Below are 20198 nucleotides of genomic sequence, written 5' to 3'. Positions count from 1 at the left end.
GGGTGTGGGTGCGGCACAGGTAGCATACTTCAAGGTGCACATAAATTCCCTGGTAATCTTAAAAAAAATGCAGGTTCTGAGTAAGGAGATCTGAGGCAGGGCTGGTTCCGCTGAAAGCTGGGTTACTTGCTGCATATCCCTGCCCAGGCTGCGTGGAGCAAGGGTCTGAAGCCTGTGATTACATTTCAGGCCCAGAAGTTATGGACCTTTATAACAGAATATATTTGTTTTTCTTTCTTTGTGATTAAAAAAAAAAAAACCACAAAAACAGGCTTTTCTGGTAATGTTTTAATAAATATGTTAAAAGCAGACAACATTTTAAATTGATGGTCACTGAGCAAGATATTTGCAGATGTCACCTTCTTCAGCCAGGTGTGGTGGCTCACACCTGTTATCCCAGCACTTTGGGAGGCCAAAGTGGGCAGATCACTTGAGATCAGCCTGTCCAATATGGTGAAACCCCGTCTCTACTAAAAATCCAAAAATTAGCTTGGTGTGGTGGTACAGGCCTGTAATTCCAGCTACTCAGGAGGCTGAGGCACGAGAATCACCTGTACCTGGGAGACAGAGGTTGCAGTGAACCCATATTGCACCACTGCACTCCAGCCTGGGCAACAAAGTGAGATCCTGTCTTTTTTTTTTTTTTTTTCTGAGAAGGAGTCTTACTCCTTCTCCAGCCCAGGCTGAAGTGCAGTGGTGCAATCTCTGCTCACTGCAAGCTCCGTCTCCTGGGTTCACGCCATTCTCCTGCCTCAGCCTCCCGAGTAACTGGGACTACAGGTGCCTGGCACTATGCCCAGCTAATTTTTTGTATTTTTTAGTAGAGATGGGGTTTCACCGTGTTACCCAGGATGGTCTCAATCTCCTGATCTTGTGATCCACCCACCTCTGGCCTCCCAAAGTGCTGGGATTACAGGTGTGAGCCACCGCGCCCGGCTGATATCCCGTCTAAAAAAAAAAAAAAAAAAAAAAAAAAAAAACCATTGAGAGCCCATTAAATCAATCTCCTTCATGTGACAAGAAAATAGTGCTGGAAGCCATTGCTTAGCTGCCTGGTATCACAACATCACAGAAGGTGATGCCTCGGAAAGAGGTTCTGCCTCAGTCACCTCTGAGCTACTGAGGCCTGTGAATGTAGTGATTTGGGGGACCTAGTCTGGAGTCCTAGTACCTGGCTGTCCACCAACTCCCAGCTTCCAGACCCTGCCCCTAAGCATGAGCTTTCTCTCTGCCAGTTTCCAACCCCCTTTTTCTCTCAACACTTCCACTAGGCCATTTTGAGGGTAGAGGGTCAATGGTTGGGCCTGTTGCCCCCGGAGGCTCAAAGCCTTGGCACATCAAGCCCTTACCATGCAGGTTCCGTTCCCAGGGCAACATGGATGCCTCCCCCTGTCTAGCTATTTGCCTCCCCCGGAGACTCTGAGATTTTTCTCCCTCATCTATCTGAGGCTTCTGGGAGAAGTTGGAAGCCCATGTGCCCTTAGTACAGCCGACCTGAGATATCCCTGCCCTGTGCAGCCCCGGCTGCACTGCTGAGGCGTGATCTTCCACATTCCTGTTCCAGGGCCTCGAGGTGGTCTCTGGAGTGGGCTCCACAGCCTGAAGGTGGCATTTGCCCACGGGTGGTTGCAGTGTCTGCAGACAGAGAGCAGGCACCAGCGGGACCCCAGAGTGGCCGAGGGCACCCTGGGGAGGAGCCAGATCGCTGTGCCCCCAGGCAGTAGGTGCGAGAGGGGGTCCTGGTCTGGAACCTGAGGAGAGGGGGGGAGGGTCTCCTTGCTGCAGGAGTCTGGGTGGGGTGAGCTCCTGGCTGCAGGGCACCTCTGGCTACAGAAGGGGACTATGGGAGAGACAGGGGCTCTGACTGTGGGGGAAGGGGACTCCTGGCTGCTGACACAGGAGGTGTGGGAGGGGGTTGCCAGGTTGCAGGGATGATGGGATTAGGGAGGGGGCTCCTGGTCAAGTGCTGGGAAAGAGGAGGTGGGCGCATCCAGCTGCAGGGTTGCATAGGATGGTTGGAGTGGCTCCAGCTGTAAGCTCTGCCATCAGTGGCTGTACACCAAGGTGAAAGAGGCGCTTCCTGCTGTGGAGGTGAGGGATGCAGTGAAGGGCTCTGAGCTGCAGCAGTAGGGGTGGGGGAGCATGGGGCGGGGGAGCATGGGCTGTGACACTGGGCAGGGGAGATGCTTCAGGCCCTGCATTTGGGAGTGGCTGGTCTCTGGCTGTGCGGTGGGGGTGGGCTGACTGGCACCAACATCCCTCTCTCCCCTTTGCACTCACAGGCTGCGTCAGAGACGGCAACAGTCAGCACACATTCCTGTCTGACCAGGCTCTCTCCCTCAAGTCCCCTGCGATGCCTCTGGCGATGCTTCGGGACTGGTGCAGGTGGATGGGTGCGAACGCAGAGCGCTCCCTGCTCATCCTGGATATCCCTGACGACTGTGAGGACCATGAGTTCCAGGAGGCCGTGCGGGCTGCCCTGTCGCCCCTGGGCAGGTACCGAGTGCTCACCAAGCACTTCAGAAAGGAGCTCGGGGCCAGGGCAGCCTTGGTGGAGTTCGCTGAGGGTTTAAACCGAAGCTTGATTCCCTGTCGAATACCAGGCAAAGGACACTGGAACATGATCTCCCTGCCCCAGGCCCCTGATGCTGATTTCAGGATATACCCAGTTTCCCTGCACAGCCCCAGGAGCAAGCAGTGGCCAAAGGTGCAGGTGAGGCAGGAGCTGCAGGTGAGGAAGACAAGGCAGGTGATGGAGGAGCTGCAGGTACAGCAGGAGCCATAGGTGAGGCAGGAGCTGTGGGTAAGGGTGAGGTGGAAGCCACAGGTGAGGGAGGATCTGCAAGTGAGGCCGGAGGTGCAGGTGAGGGAGGAGCTGGAGATGAGTTGAGAGTTGCAGAAGAGGCGAGAGAGTCAGATGAGGGAGCCACAGGTGATACAGGACCTGCAGGTGAGGCAGGAGCTGTGGGTGAGGCAGGAGGGACAAATGTAACAAGAGCCTGGGTCCAGCCTTGGTGTTGCACCCTGCAGGCTGTGCTGGAAAACAGGGCCTACCGGGAACTGAGACCCTTTTCCGGGAGGGAGCAGCCAGGCTGCGAGGAAGAGTCCTTTGAGAGCTGGGTGGAGCGCGCCAGGGATATGCTGCAGCTGTGGTACCGTGCGTCGGAAAGGGAGGGGAAGAGGTGGCTGCTGGAGAGCTTGGGTGGCCTGGTCCCGGACGTCGTGAGCGGCCTCCTGGAGGAAGATCCCAACTTGGCGGTGCTGGACTGCCTGGCGGCAGCGCTGGGGCAGGTATTTAGGAACCGGGACACTCGAATGACTTCCAGGCTAAAGTTCCTGACCTGCACGCAGGGGCCCTTTGCCTTCCTGGTACGCCTGGAAGGCCTGCTGCAGATGGCCCTGGAGAAGGGGGCCGTCCGCCCGGCCCTGGCCAATCACCTGTGAATGCGGTAGGTGCTGCCTCAGGCCTGCCCTAGGGAGGCCCTCCAGAATACCCTGAGGGGGATGCAGCTGGAGAGGAGGCCACCCAGCTTCCTGGGGCTGCTCCAGCTCATCCAGGAGACGGAGGTGTGGGCGGCCTCCCCAGTGAGGAGCCAGCAGGGTGTGGCCTGGCCAGTGGCCGCAGTGGAAAGTGAAGACCCAGTTGCCGCCCAGGCAGCTCCTGACCATGGAGATGCTGCCCAGGCTTCCTTAGCCCAGGGGGACGCCAGCCAGGCTGACCCCCAGTGTAGAAGATGCTGCTGAGACTGCTCCTGCCACCAAAGAGGCTGTCAGGTCCACCCTTGCCACTGGGGAAGGTGAAAATGCCCCTGCAGAGCTCAAAGGAGCCAGAGGGCCTTGTCCAGGCAGGAGGCCAGGAGGCTGAGCAGTCCCGCAAAGGGAGGCTTATGTTCATCCTGGAGGAGTTGGAAAATGAGGACAGGGCCAGGAAGGTGGGCCAGCGCAAATCCTCCCCAGGCAAATAGGCTCAGAGGGCCCCAGGGCCTCCTCTCCTCTCAGGCTGCAGCATCCTGGAGGCAGAGGGGAGGCCAGGCCAGGGCTGGTCCCTCATCCCACATCAGGATCAGGGTCCCCCACCTCCCTCCAAAGGGCCCTGGCCACCACCATCAGCCCTTCCTGGTGACCCAGATGACCACGTTGATACCAAATGGGGTTGGGGGAGGTGCCCTTCCTTTGCACCCAGTGCTGCACCCAGCCCCAGCCCCAAACTCTGCCGTCTCCAGGGTTCTGGCCTGGAGGGAGCCCTGAGTGGCCAGCTGCGGCCTGGGTGGGGGCACCTGAAGATGTCTGCCCCCACCCCTTGTCCTGGGTTGGAAGAGACAGGGGCAAAGAGGTCCTCTCAAGGGTGCCAACCGCCTGGGTCTCCCAAAAGGGTCGCCCCACTTGCCGTCCCCAGGGCAGGCTGCCCCCTGTTCTGGGAAGCCCACCCTCACCTGTGTGGGCCCCGTAGTGACCCAGCAGACGCCCACCCACTGCTAGCTGTCCTTCCTGTGCAAAGCTGTGTGTTGTGCACCCACCTGGGCAACCGCCTCTAGGCGCGGGGCATGTGCTGTGAGCCTCCTGCAAGCCCAGGTTCTGCTCGCTGCTGTCTGTCCTGCATCTTAAACACCACCTCTGCTTTCCTGGTGTAGATTTAGGCCAGGGGCTGCTCGTTCTCGTGGAGCTGTGTGTGTTCTTTGAGCAGCTCCTCCCCAGAGGCCTTCAGCACAGTCCCAGGAGATGGTGGGAAGGAGGCACCAGGGCACAGCGGATGCCCACCCTGTGACCACGATGGTGACCATGACTGTGGGAGGAAGAGCCGGACCCGGGATGGAGTGGGGCTGCCCTGCCTGAGGCTCCGAGGAGAGCTTCATGCTTTGGCGTTCCACCCCTGTTACTCATGACTGTTTCCTCGACCTGGTGGGCTGTTCCCTGCTGTGTTTACTGGTGTCCTGTGACTGTCTGTGAGGGCCATAGGGCAGGGCCCTGCCCCAGCAGATGGGCTCGGGAGGGGGTTCCCTGTAGCCAGTGGACACTGCCAGAGTCCACCGTCCTGGCAAGAGGCGGACCCTGGGGCCCTTAGGAAGGAGGGAGGTGGCAGCGGGGTCAGCAGCAGGAGGGGGGTAGACGAGGCACCTTGCCAGGAACCCCAGGAGAAGGGATCCCAGGACCTGTGTCCTGTGGTTGCTGTTTGCAGTTTCTCTCTGTGTTGTGGCTCCCTTCTCTTCAATGATTTCAGTACATGTTTCTCTTTAATAAATTTCATTTCATGTTCCAGTCGGCCTCGCCTCTGCTGTGGGTAAATAGTGGGAAAGGTCTCTTTGGGATAAAATGGGAGCTGGGGGACAACAGTGGCCTGGAATTCTGACCCCATTGTGGTCACTGGGATACGGTCAGGGCATAGTAGGCCACCGATTGTAGAGAATGACCTAACTGTGGTTAGGTCATTTTTTAATTGTTTCTCAGTTTCTCATGTTTATCCTGTGTGTGGACTACGGTGCTAGAGCTTTCACCATCTCTTTGGAAAGACAGAAGAGATGGATAAGGAAAAGGAGCAGAGCAGAGCGGCACCCCTCGCCTTCCCCAGGGTCTGGGTAGCGGGCGCAGGACGTGTCGCCTGTCCAAATGCGCAACCGCCACCAGGGTACACGACGTGTGTGCGCCTGTGCACCTTGGCGAGCGCGCAGCCGTCATGAGTGCGCCTGGGCACGCCGCCATTTCCTGCAGCCGCGACAGCACGGTCGTATGTTTCTGGTTGTCATTTTATTCTTTTTGAGAAATGGTCTCGCTCTGTTGCCCAGGGTGGAGTGTAGTGGCGCTATCATAGCTCACTGCAACACAGACCTCCTGGGCTCAAGCGATTCTCCCGCCTCAGCCTCCCGAGTAGCTGGGACCACAGGCGTGCACCACCATACCCGGAACCACAGTCACAGTCGGTCGCAGTGCCCGCTGGGAAAATGCGACCCTCCACAAAGCGAAATGGCCCCCCAGGGCGAGTTCGGCCTCGGCGGAGATTCTCCTGAGGCCCCGCCAGCGTCGGCCGCCAGAGGGCGCCCGAGGATCACGAATGGGCCCGAGGCGCGGGCGGCCCCTTCCCGTGCTCAAGGTCTGCAGCCGCGGTCAGAGTGGCCGTGGGGTGACCGCACGTGGACCGTCGCCGGCAGAAGGGAACACGGTCCCGCGGGGGCTGAACGGGGCTCCTGCGGTCTGAGCTTGTTTCGCAAGGAGCCCGGGCGGCCATGGCGTCTGGGACACCAGACACGGGTCGTCAGGGCTGTCGCCGGGAAGGGGGTGTGGACGCGCAGACAGGGAGGGCAGCCGAATCCTCCAACCACGCTGGGCCCTCGGGCTGACTGGGGCTGGTCTGTGGGGCTCAGTGAGGAGGGACTTTGTTCCCTAGAAGTTTGAAGAGGGAGCGCCATGGGGGTGGCGTCATCCTGACATCCTGCAGGGCAGTGGAGCCTTACTTTCCCTAGCCCCAGAGATCAGGAAGCCTCTCTTTGTTTAAGGGTGGAAACCAAGGACAAGAGATTGGTGGGAATTGCTCTGGTTACAAAATTGCAGAACCAGACTTCTTAATTCTGGGACCTGTGCTGCTTTCATTACAGTCTGCGGCTTCCAGCTTGTGATGTGCTCCTTCTGTCAAGAGTTAGCAAACCTGCTGGCTGTGTCGCTCTGGCAGTGAGTCCAAAGGTGAAGGATGGGGGGGGCTGATGCATTTTGATACTCAAAATGTCTCCTAAACTGTCAGGTATGGTAAACCATCTCCTGCCTCCTCGATGCTTGTGATGGCACCACAAACACTCAGTATATTTGTACATCTAACATTCTTACTCCTGCCTGGACAGGCCCTCAGTATCATTCAACGAAAGCTCAATTATTACACAGGGAGTGACAGCACAGTCGTGACTTTCCTGTTGTCATTTTTTTTTTTTTTTGACACAGTCTTGTTCTGTTGCCCAGTCTGGTCTATGTCCACAGTATCTTCCTGGTCTGCTTATACTAAGTCAAGCAATTTCTGTGCTGGCATGGGTTCCAAGCACCTGAGAAAGCCCAATGTCATCTCTCTTTTCACGGTGGTTCTCTTTTGGCTGTACTTTATATTCCTTCTAGCATAACCTCTTCCTGACTGAAGGCCAGGCAGAGCACAGGCCACTTTAAGGTTTAACTTTCAAGTAACTAAGAGCCTCCCTTTCCCAGAGCAGCAGCAGTGCTTGGAGAAGCACCTGCCTCAGCTTTTATTCTCCCTAGAAACTGACCTTTCCTTTTCCCATTGTAACCTACCTCTGAGCAAGCTGGCAAAAAACCTGCATGCCCCCTTCTTTGCTGCATGAAGGAAATTCAAACCATGCAAGTTCCTGTCTCCATGTGGGAATTCTCACCTTGGCCCCCACTTCTAACTTCAGTGAAAACCTAGGCCACTCTCCTTCCTTTGCTTCCAGAAGCCATTTTGGAATTGCTGGAGGTGACTGCTCCCCTCTCCTGAAAACTCTCAATTATCTACATAGTGAAACTTTTCTTGTCCTCTTGGCACGTATGTGGTGTCATCAGTCTTAACATCCTAGCTGATTTTTGAGTGGGGATCTATCTGCCTCTAAAGGTGACAATTTTGCGGGAGGCATAATGGAGATTAGAGCCACTTTAAAGACCTCTAGGATGTATTAACAGGTATGGCGGTCCCCATCATATCTCCATTTAATCCACCAGTTCTGTTCCCTGTGGAAATTGGATGAATTCTGGAGAACGAGTGTACACTACCTCATGCTTCATCAAGTAATAATCCCAGTTGCAGACACTGTGTACCAGACACAGTATCATTGCTCAAATAGATTTATAAGGCCTTAGGTACATAGTATGTGGCCATAGGTTTGATGAAGGCATTCCTTTCCGTTTCAACCAATCAAGGAAAGAGGATAAGAAGCTGCTGTGGTTTGAATGGTTGTCCCCTCCTAAACCTATTGTTGTGGGAAATTGAGGACCGGAGAGACCAATATGGAGAACAGGAGGATTGTTTATTTTAGGTACACACCAGCTTAGTGGATTTGTATTCAAGAAGCTGAGCATTAAACAAAGACAGAGCGGGGTTTTCATAAGTGGATTTACAGAAGTAAAATAAAAGTAGCTAATTATATGATAGGTTATGTAATTTATAGCATAGCTTAACTTGTGGCCTTGCATAGCCAGCGGCCTTGTAGCTGCATTGAAAGAAAAATAAGAACTGGCTAAATACAGATATTTATAAAACATAGTTATGCTTAAGAAGCCAGGGAAAGGAATAACAGTAAAGGAATTTGTCTCTCTCTCTTTTTTTTTTCCTTTAACCTTGTTTTGGAGGGGAGGGGTGTCTGGAGCCTATTCCTTTGGCCTTGGCTTCTTAAATAGCATTATCTTATAACTGTCCTTGAAGTGAGCTTGCTAGGCAGAGCAAAAACTTGGTTTTTTCTTTTTAACCCTTGCCTTGCCTGCTACTTTTTTTTGAGTGAATGAATGCATATTTATTTTTAAATTTCTGCCTCACTATGTTGAAATTTAATCCCCAGTGTGACAGTATTGAGAGGTGTGGCTTTAAGCCGTGATTGGGTCATGAGGGCCCTGCCCTCATGAGTAGATTAATCCAATCATTGATTAATGGGTTAATGGATTAATGGGTTATCATGGGAGTGATACTGGTGGCTTTATAGGAAGAAGAGAGATAGAGAGACCTGAGCACACGCAGCCATCTCACCATGTGATGTGTTGTGGCACCTCAGGACTCTTCAGAGAGTCCCCACCATCAGGAAGACCCTCACCAGATGCTGCCCCTTTACCTTGGACTTCTCAGCCTCCATAACTATAAGACCTGTTTTTTTTTCTTTCTCATTAATTACCCAGTTTCAGGTGTTCGATTATAAGCAATGGAAAATGGACTGACACAGAAGCATTTCACGGTCACATGGACAAACAAAAATCTTTGTTTACAATTTGTCTCAAGACCATGTTAAGTCTTCTGCCCTGTGTTACACTATCCTCTGTCATAATATAGTCCAAAGAGATGTGGGTCATCTAGACAGTGCATAGAATGAAACATGGATCTGTTACACTGACATCATCGTTCTGATTGGACAGGACAAGTAAGAGGCAGCCTACACACTGGGAGGCCTTGGTAAGACACGTGTACTCCAGAGGGTGGACGATAAGTCCTATGGGGATTCAGAGATCTGCTATATCAGTGAAGTTTTTAGGGGTCCAGTGGTCGGAGGCATGCCAGGATGTCCCCTCCAAAGGAAAAGACAAATTACTGCCTCTTGAATCCTCCATCATAAAGAAAGTAGTGCACCTGGTAGACCTCTTTGGGTTTGGGGGAGAAAACATTCCACCCATAAGATAACTTCTGAGGTACACACACTGGGGGACACAGAAGGCTGGGACATTTAAGAGAGGCAGGGAGCAGGAAAGCGATCTGCAGCAGGTCCCGGCTGCAGTGCAAGCAACTCTTGAGCCATCTCATCTGACAGACCCTGCAGTGTCAGAGGTGTCAGTGGTAAGAAAGGAGGCAGGGTAGGGTTTAAGACCAGTCCCCATGGAAGGATCGCCACACAGGCCCCTAGGGTTCTGGAGCAGGGCCATGCCACCCGCATCAGAGAATCATACACCTTTTTAGAAAACAGCTTCTGGTGTGCTTCTGGGCCCCGGCAGAGACAACGCTTGACCGTGGGACACCAAGTGACTGTGTGTCACTTGTAAGCTGAAATTTCTCCTTATAAGCTGGGTCAGTCAGACCATCAGGTGAAAGTCAGATGACCCTCCAGCAATCCATTGCACAATGGAAATAGTTCATCTAGTCAGGAACAGAAGTGTGAGTGAGCTATGGAAGCAGCAGCCAAGACACTTGTGTGACCCATCACAGTTATATCAGTGCCCCTCCCTTAGCTCACACCTATGGCTGTGTGATCTCATGTGGCTGGATGAAGGAGGAGGAAAAGGCCTGAATATTGCTTATGAATGGCTTGGCTCAGTCTCTGGCCAATGGACAGCAGCTATATTCCAGCCACACCCACCTAGGGACGGCCCTGAAAGACAGTGGGGAGGGAAGATATGCCTGATGGGTGGAACTTTAAGGTGTGCACTTTGTCATCCACTTTGTGTGGGAGAAGTGGCCCACAGTGGGAATATGCACAGATTTCTGAGCAGTGGCCAATGGGCTAGCCAAAGGACTAAAAAGGAAAGGACTGGAAAACTGGAGACAAGGAGGGCTAGGGTAGAGACATATGGATAAACATATGGGAGTGAGCATGAAGGAAAAGTTTACATCACATACAAGTGCCCACCAGAAAGCATCAAGAGTGGAAGAGGAGCTGAACAGTCAAGTGCACAAAATGATGCAGCAAGTTGGACATTAGCCACACTTCACCATCAGCCAGTCCAGAACTGACACAATGGGCCCATAAACAGATGGGCCACAGTGTGAGAGAGGGAGACTGCTCGCAGGCCCAGAAGCATGGAATCCTACTTAACAAGGCCTTTATTGCTGCTACTGGCTCTGAAGGTCCAGTCTTCCAGCGAAAGAGACCAATGTTGAGACCCCAATATGGCACCATTTCTCCATGTTGGGTCCGTTATCTCTTAGAAGAGACATCCATTCTTTCTTACAAGGACAGAAACCTATTGTGAGTATGGGTTTTCCTTTCCTCCTGGCAGAATTTCAGCCAACATCACTATCCAGGGGCTTTCAGAGTGCATGACCTGCAGACCTGGAATCCACACAAGAGGGTATCCTACCAAGAGACACACTTCAGAATGAAGGAGGTATGTGCGTGAGCCCATGAGCATGGCATAGTCTGGTATCACACTGCCACCCAGAAGCTGCCAGCTTGATAGAGTGTTGGAATGGCCTTCTGGAGGTGTAGCTGAAGCACATGCTTAGAGGCAACACCCTACAACGATGAGGCGCCATCCTGCAGGATGCAGTATATGCACTGACTCAGAGATGTCCATGTGGCACTGTGTCCCCAGTAGGAAGAATACATGGGTCTGGAAGCCATAGGGTGGAGGCCAAAGTGGCCTCACTTTCCATCTTTCCCAATGACCTACTCAGGGGCCAACACTGTGCTTCCTGTCTCCTCAATTCTAGGCTCTGCAGGGTAGAGGTTCTGGTTCTTTGCACTCTTATCAGGAAATACAGCCTGGGTTCCAGTTGTACTTATAGCCACCACTGCTGCCTGGCATTTTAGGGTTCTTTGATTACAGACACCAGCAAGCAGGAAGAATCATCATGGTGGTGGGAGTAATAGATAACTATCAAGGAAGAGGCAAGACTGCTGTTATTATATAATAGAGGCAGAGAGGAATATGCTCGGGACTCAGATGATCTTCTCTAGTGACTTTTGGTACTCCCTTGCCTCATTGGCTGTAAGTGATTAAGTACAGTGTGAGTGGTCTAAGAAGGGTATGGATACAAGGGACTCAGACCACTCAGGGGTGAAGGAAGCTGCCAAAACTGCAGAGGTTATAGTTGAGGGTGAGGGAATCCTAGCATGGATAGTGGAAGAGGGTAATCATGAACACCTGTTGCAGTTGCAGGACCAACTGCACTGATGGGGCTTGTACTTTGTCCTGCCAACTTTTCTCTTCTTCTTCTTGTTCTTCTTCTTCTTCTTCTTTTTTTTTTTTTTTTTTTTTGAGACAGAGTCTTACTCTGTCACCCAGGCTGGAGTGCAGTGGCGCGATCTCTGCTCACTGGAAGCTGTGCTTCTCGGGTTCACGCCATTCTCCTGCCTCAGCCTCCCAAGTAGCTGGGACTGCAGGCGCCGCCACCATGCCCAGCTAAATTTTTTTTTTTTTTTTTTGTATTTTTAGTAGAGACGGCATTTCATCTGTTAGCCAGGATGGTCTCGATCTCCTGACCTTGTGATCCGCCCACCTCGGCCTCCCAAAGTGCTGGGATTACAGGCTTGAGCCACCGCGCCCGGCCCCCAACTTCTATCTTCTAAGTCTACCTTCAGAAAGAGTGGCCCACAGGAGCCAAGAAGGAACTGCTTCCCAAGCAACTATGAAGTAGTGGATCTGTGTGGCACAAAGGATGGCCTGTGGCAGCTATGGAAGTGCACTGCTTGGATGTCACTTTAAGAGAGGGCCTGTTATAAGGAGTGCAGTTAGTCAACAGCATCCAGGTGGAATGTCTTCAGGGTCTAAGGCAGCATTTGACGTGAGACCATGCTAGTTCCAGGCAGCTCCCTATCAGAGGCTTAGCACAGCAGGGTACTAGGATCATTTTTGCTCAGTGTGGGACTCCTCTATGGGCCATCTTTGCATCAGAGCTCCCTGTTGGGCTGGCCATGACTTTTTGAAAGCTGCACCACTGTCTGAGACTCTTCCTTGCAATCCTTCCTTCTCTCTCTCTTTCCACTTGTGTTAGACCTGCCCTGTGGTCTGAAGGTTCTTCCTGCCTCTTTCTGTGTCATCTCCCTTTTATCTTCTGTGATAATTTTTTTTGCATTTCTAACTCCATCTTGACTTCCTGGAGGACCTGAACTGATGCATTTGATTTGGTTTTAGAGATAGCACCTCCTTATCCTCCCTCCTGGGGAGGGTAGGAGAAAAGCCAAAGCACTCTTTGCTCCTACAAATTTTGTTTAAAAATAACCTCTGACATGTTTAATCTCTTCAATAGCCTTGATGGGATGGTGTTTGCTGAATGGGCTTTGCCATCATTTAATAAATTCAGGGAGTTTGTTGAAGGAATTTGAGGGCTGATCAAAGAAAAAGATATGACCGCAAGGGACAGTAACACAACGAGCTTTATTGGGTGGCACTGGGACAGGGTTGCATAAGAGGGAAAGTCCTCACAGCACAGGACTATCCAGAGGTTTATGGATGGGCTAAGAGGCCACCACCTGGAAGGGAAGGAAGGCATAGGGACTCACAGGGCAGAGAAGGAACAAAGAGGGAGCTTATGTGTCTGGGTGAGGTCAATTGGTACCACGTTGGAGAGTCTCTGCATATGCAAAGCAGGCAGGCTTTAAATGGCTAAAAAGCTGCTTATTTGGGATGTTCTAAAATAATCAGGCTGGGTGTAGTGGCTCATGCCTGTAATCCCAGCATTCTGGGAGGCTGAGGCACGCAGATTGCCTGAGCTTGGGAGTTCGAGACCGCCCTGGGCAACATGGTGAAACCCCGTCTCTACTAAAATACAAAAAATTATCTGGGCACGGTGGTGTGTGCCTGTAATCCCAGCTACTTGGGAGACTGAGGCAGTAGAATCGCTTGAGCCCAGGAGGCGGAGGTTGAAGTGAGCCGAGACCGTGCCACTGCACTCCAGCTTGGGCAACATAGTGAGACTTCGTCTCAAATAATAATCATAATAATCAGACGTGTAAAAATATGACTTGGGCACCAGTGAGCTTTTCAGGTAACAGGTCTCAGCCTGCAGTGAAGAAATAAACAACATAGGGGCCAATACACAGAGGCCATCTTTAGTTCATTTATATAACAAACAATGTGTGATGTTTCCATTGAGAATGTAGATCGTACAGGGACTTAGCACCTCCTGTCCTCAGATTTGGGCTAAAGTTCTGTGAAAATAGGCCACATTTCATTTGCCATCCTGTTATACATGCAATACCCAGCAACTATGCCCTGCTGTGCCTTGTGGCAGATGCTAGGGACACAATGGTCTAGGGTTCCTGCTGTCACAGAGCTTTGAAGTGCTGAAAGAATTGCACAAATGCATATGTGATCACTGGGTTAAGTGCTAAGGAAGGCAAGCAGTACAAGAGTGCTATAAGAATGTGTTAAAGAGTGACCTCAGAAGAGGGTGCGGGTGCCAGAGGAAGCATCCTTGATGAAGGGACATGAATGCTGGGACATGGAGGATAAGTAGGATTTAGCCAAGCAAAGAGTAGAGGTGGGGGTGGAACCATGCTCAGGCAACAGAGACAGAATATGCAGTGGGCCTTGAAGCTTCCTCTTCCTGAGCTACCTGCTCCCAGTCAGTCACACCCTAGGCTTTGTCATCTCCTAAAATTGTCCCATCTTGAGAATCAGTGACTCAAGTATGCCACTTTCTGACCACAGACTCCCTACTGTGATCCTTTTTCAACCTCTTTGGGGCCTTCAGATGTTGACTCCTCTGTTTCTTCCAACCTATCAGCCCTCTTCTTTCCCTCCTAGTTTCTTTTTGTTTAAAGAGCTTTACTCGGACATAATTCACACACATGTATTTAAAGTGTAAAATGTGATAAACGTTGGTATAAGCATACACCTGTGAACCCATCACCACAGTCAAGATTAGTGAGTGTATTCATCACTCCCAGAAAGTTCCTCATTCCCCTCTGTCATCTCTTCTTCCCTGTATCCTAAAACCTTGCTAAACTCTAAACTCCCTTACTAGTTCTAATAGATCTTTTGGGTAGATTCTATCAGATTTCCCACACAGAAAATGTTACCTGCAAACAAAGACAGTTGTACTTCTTCCTTTATGATATGAATACTTTTATTTATTTTGCTTGCCCTATTTTCAAAAGGCTTTCTTCTTGGCTCCATAGCTTCTTACTACATACAACTTCATAATTCAATATTGGTCTTGCGTGGCAAGCCAGCAGTGTGACAGACACAGTCTTCCATCTCTCACTTCTCATTGGAATCTCAGCTCCTTAGGTCACCAAGTTTGTCTCTCCAGCCCTGTGAGACTGTGGAAATCTCTGCTGGGTGTTTGACCCCCAGCTGTGGCCATCTAAGTAAAGCCTCAATTCTCAGCCTCCTTCCCTGCACCTGGAAGTGTCTGCAGCGCCGCCTCATCTCTTCTTTCCTGCATGTTGGCCCCTCAATATTCATTTTAATAGGTCTCCAGTGCCTTTAAACTGATCCTTTTGTCATGTTTCATCGGACTTTTCTTATTGTTCTCTATAGGAGCATTTGTCTGCCAAAAGCTACTCTTTTATACCCATAAGCAGAAGTCAAATCAATAAAATTGTTACTCCTTAAATGTTCTCAAACACTTCCACTTCTCTTTATCTCTTCCACCACCATCCTAGTCCAAATCACTCCTCTGTGTTAGTGCAACGACCTCCTTCATTGCTCTCCTTTCATCCACTCTTGCCTCCCACCTAGGCATTCCCCATATAGCAGTCAGAATTCTTTTTTAAAAAACAGGTAAGATTATATCACTTCCCTGCTCGAAACCCTTAAGTTGTTTTCGATAGTTTTCTTAGCATAAAATGAAAAATAAACATTATTAATAACAATAAATGGTACTTGCTGAACTGTGGTCATGCTCAGTGTGCATCAGTAATGCAAATGGTCTTTCCTGTGACTCCTCTCGTTAATACAGAGAAGTAAGCAGACATTCATCAAGTTCAACTTAATTGGTCAAGGACACAGGGGCAGTAAAGGCAGAATTTCGAGCCAGGTCTCTTCAGCTCAAGAGCATGTCTTTGAAGCAGAGTCCTGAATGGAAAAATGACTCCTTTTCTATGTTCTCATCTTGGTATCAGTTAGGGCTGTCCAGAGAAACAGAATCAATAGGAGAGATAGATGTATCTCCTGTTGAGGCAGAGAGAGAGAGAGAGAGAGAGAGAGAGAGAGAGAGAGAGAGAGAAAGATTAAGGAACTGGCTCACATGATTGTGAGTTGGGGGCTGGCAAGTCTGAAATCTGTAGGGTAGGGCAGCAGGCTTGAGACCCAGGGAAGAGTTAATGTTGTAGCTTGAGTCCAAAGGCTGTCTGAACACAGAATTCCTTTCTCTTCAAGGGACCTCGGTCTTTTCTCTTAAGGCCTCCAACTGACCAGATGAGACCCATCCACATTGTGGAAGAGGACAATCTGCTTTACTCAAAGTCTGTTGATTTAAATGTTAATAATATCTTTAAAAATAGCATCACAACCACATCTAGATACTTTGACCAAGCAACTGGGAACTATAGCCTAGCTAAGTTGACACAAAACCAGCCATTATGCTTCCTGACTATATTTTCATGGTAAAGAATTCAAACAACAGGGAGATATATAGAAGAAATACTGAAAGTCACATTTCCACCCCATCCCTTTCGTTCCCCAGAGCTGAACACTGTGAATTCCTCAGTCAGCATCCTTCCAGAACTCTGCCTATTCCTTTAACACACATACATGTAAATATATTCATATAATTTGGTTTTATTTTACTTAAATGAGATTATCCTGTAAGTGCTGTCTAGTGTCTTTTTTTTTTGTCTCAAATGGTAACTCATGGAAATCATTCTGTGTTAGTTCATACATATGTATCTTGTTTTTTCAGTTGGACAAACAAAACATTCATTCAATGTTTACAAAATTAAATCAAGTAAAAATAAAAAATTCTCTTTGATCACTTCCTAAACCTCACTGTCCTTCTCAGCAGTAAGTGGTTTATCAGTGAGACAGGGTCTCACTCTGTTGCCCAGGCTGGAGTGCAGTGGTGTGGTCACAGCTTACTGCAGCCTCAAACTCCCAGGCTCAAGTGATCCTCCCACTTCAATTTCCCAAGTAACTGGGGGCACAGGCACATGCCATCACATCTAGCTAATTTTTCATTTCTTGTAGAGATGGGATCTTTCTATTTTGCCCAGGCTGGTCTTGAACTCCTGGGCTCAAGCCATCCTCCTATCTAAGACTCCCAAATTGCTGAGATTACCAGCATGAGCCACCACACCTGGCCAGTGAGTACTTTGATAAGTTTGGTGTAAATCTATCTAATTAGACACAATATTACACAAAGAGGTGAAGATGGCAGGGTGGTCTCTGTATTTCCTTCATGTTCTCTTTTCCTCTCTGTTCTCACCCCTGTATAACTTGTATCAAGAATGTCATGCTATAACAGTGAACTTATATCATGTGATATGATCTGTATTAATAAGAGAGAAGCTTGTTTGTTTTTCAAGTGTGCCACTATGAGGCATGTGAAAAATCTGAGCCTATTCCTATGGAGGGCTGTTAGCAACAGACAGCTGTAAAATTCAACCTTTTCATCCAGGCTGGAGCCAGGAACTATCAGTTCTTAGGTTGGGGAGACATATAAGGGTCAAAAATAATTTTTCAACCAGAAAGCCAAGACTGTGTTTTATTGTGAGAGTTTCTTAGATAAGTATCTGCAGGAACTTTCCAAAGGAAGCGATCAGGGGAAGGGAGGCTGTGGAGAGGACTCTGTAAACTGGTGGGATCCACTGCTACCCTAGGGGTGGGGGTGGGCATCATGGGTTGGAACCAGAGCCAGGGCACAAATTGGGACCTGTGGTAGTTTGAATAATGGCCCCCCAAGGATAGGAGGTCCAAATTCCTGGAATCTGTATGTATTACCTTATTTGGGAAAAGGGTCTTTACAATGTGATTAAGCTAAAAATCTTGAGATGGAGAGATTATCCTGGATTATCTCGGTGGGCTCTAAATCCAATCACACTTGTCCTTATAAGGAGGTAAAGGCAGATTGTCTGCACACACACCCACATACAGGAGGAGGTGATATGATGAGGGAAGAGAGACAGGTTTGAAAATGCTGGCCTTAAGACCAGGAATACAGGCAGTCACTAGATATTGAAAGAGCTAGGAATGGATCCTCCCCTGGAGCCTCCAGAGAAAGTGGGGCCCTGATGACATCTTGTTTCAGCCCAGTGATACTGATTTTAGACTTCCAACCTCCAGAACTGTGAGAGAATAAAATTCTGTTGTTTTAAGCCACCCAGTGTGTAATAATTTGTTAAAGCATCCACAGGAAATTCATACAGGACCTAATCGAATTCTTCAGGTGTTAGCTGCATACACGTAGTTCCCCCAGCTCCTTCCTCCCAGAGCCTGTGGATGGAAGCATGGAGATTTTGACATTCGGGGGTATTTCTGTTACTGAGGAATGGAAAGAGAACATGAGGAGGAAGCTGAGTGCCTGGATCAATGTTTACTCCCCCTGTGAGTGGTTTGTGAGCTAGGCAAAAGGGGGGCAACAGAGAATACAGTTTACATGGCCCTCACCTTTTAGGGAGCACTCTTGGGGGAAAGCTCAGCCAGAGGTCCATGATCCCAGGAACAATATTAAGAAACTCTTAATTAATGGCACTCTAGCTGAATCTTAGGGTTGGAGTGCATCTGCCTTCACAGTAGTGCAAGAGAAATCCAGGGGACGTGGGGTGGCTGTGTATGGCAAGATGCTGGATAAATGGAGGCAGAGACTGGCTGGGGACCCAGACATCCTAGATCACCCTGAAGGCCACCTGGGGCTATGTGTATAGCTCAGGGGAAGGGGAGAAGGCAGGCAGAGAAGTATTCGTTGCTATTTGTCCTTTGTTTAATTTTTGTTTATCAGTAATCTCATAAATTTGAAAGCAGCTAATTAATAACAATAACAATAAAAGACAAATGGCCAAGATTCATCTGAATGCATATTCTATGCATTTAACAAAGTAATTTTGTGGTAGGAGATCAGCAGGACTTGTTTTCTGAGCACTGGTCATGACCCAACTGATAAAAACAAGATCTGGTCAAAATATGTTATAGTAAAGAAACCGGTCATAACAGGTAAAACCAAAGTGGGGATGAAAGGGACCTCTGGTTGTCCCCACTGCTCATTACAGGTTAATTATCATACATTTGCATGCTAAAAGACACTCCCACCAGTGCCATGGCCGTTTACAAATGCCATGACAATGCCTGGAAGTTACCTTATATGGTTTAAAAGGGGAGGAACTCTTGGTTCCACCCCTTTTCTAGAAAATTCATGAATCACTTATGCCTTATTTAGAATATAATTGAGGAGTAGCTATAAATATAACTAGCCAGCAATCCATGAGGGCTACTGTGCTTATGGGGTAGCCCTGCTCTGTCTATGGAGCAACCATTTTCCTGTACTTTGTTGCTCTGATAAATTTGTTTTGCTTTCACTTTACTCTGTCGGCTTTCTTTTGAATTTGTTCATGCATGAAGCCAAGAACCCTCCTGGGCTGAGCCCCAATTTGGAGATTTGCCCTCATCAACTTCCCACAAACCTTCAAACATTGGCCCTATCAGCCAAACACTTCCAAACATTTAATGAAAATTACCTGCCTATCATATGAGACACTCTTTAGTGTTTCAAACACCTTCAAAAGCAGACCAAGGTGGCATCTCAGGTGTGGTGGTGATCTCACAGGTGGCAGCAGAGGGGAGGTTTAACCTGTCAGGCTCACAGTGGCCTGGGCCTAGACCCCAAGGCATGTGCCCATGCTAGGATCTCCCACCAGCAGTGGATGGCCCTCAAGATAGCTTAGCGCCTAGAGTTGTAGTTGGTGGAGTGGGGGTATGGGGAGGAGGGCTCAGAGTGTTGGGCATGCTGCTGTTCCTTTTGCAGCCCCCAAGCCTGGATGGTTCAGGAACTGCTCTCCCCAGAGAATGCTAAGAAACAGAAAGGGCTTCCCAGATTTATGCTAGGAGTATGTGTGCATGGAACATATATAGTCCAACTGTCGTCAGATCGCAGCCCATCCTGATGTCCCAATCAGAGTTTAAGTGGGTTCAGCCAAGTTACAACGTTCTGCAATACGTTTTTACCTGCTGGAGAACACAGAAGGAAGCTAAGGAAGTAGAAACGAGCATGTGTAGTCCACTAAAGCAGTGTGTGTCTGGGAATGTGTGGAGGAAGGGTGCTGTCCCCGGGGCCCCCTCATGGGAAGGGGAAAAAGTGGCTTCCTTTTTCCTCTGTAATCTCTTTTGGGAAATTCTGTTAGTGCTCTTTTCCTCATGTTCGTTTCCACTTCTTTGTCTTTTGGCATTTTCTGGGAGAGTTCCTCGATCTTTAACTTTCAGATCTGTGATTTAGTTAACTGTCATCAGCCCTCCTATTGAACTTTTTCTTATTTTGGGCAATGCAGTTTAAGAATTTCAAGAATTCCCACTACTTAATTTTGAAACCAGCTTCTAGTATTTTACAGGTTTACATAAGTAGATCTGACCCTAGTCTGTTGTTAGGGTTTAACAAAGATACTGCTCCCAAAAGGCTCTCTGATCTGAGCATTGGCTTGCTGTCCAACTAGAAGAGACTCCGTGATTTGACATTGGATCCCATGCAGGGATAAGGCACTGAAGCTGCCACTGCAGAGGATTGGTAGCTAACGGTGCTGGTGCACTTAATATTTCAGCTCTTTATTCCACCCAGAAACCAGAAGCTCTCTGGCTGGTTCCCTAGTGACTTCGTGGACCCAAGTGTATGCGCCCATGGAATCCTGGCACATAACTTGCAAAGTTACTATAAACAAACATGCTGAAAG

At 49.4% G+C, this 20198-nt stretch overlaps 1 pseudogene; it reads left to right on the top strand.

The window, feature by feature from the left end:
* The first annotated feature begins 2353 nt into the window (after positions 1–2353).
* On the top strand, positions 2354–3965 carry LOC111535851 (annotated as a pseudogene).
* Positions 3966–20198: the final 16233 nt, after the last annotated feature.

This window comes from Piliocolobus tephrosceles, chromosome 12 (genome assembly GCF_002776525.5).
Source record: "Piliocolobus tephrosceles isolate RC106 chromosome 12, ASM277652v3, whole genome shotgun sequence".
NCBI lineage: Eukaryota > Metazoa > Chordata > Mammalia > Primates > Cercopithecidae > Piliocolobus > Piliocolobus tephrosceles.
This window is presented reverse-complemented; position numbering and strand designations above follow the sequence as displayed.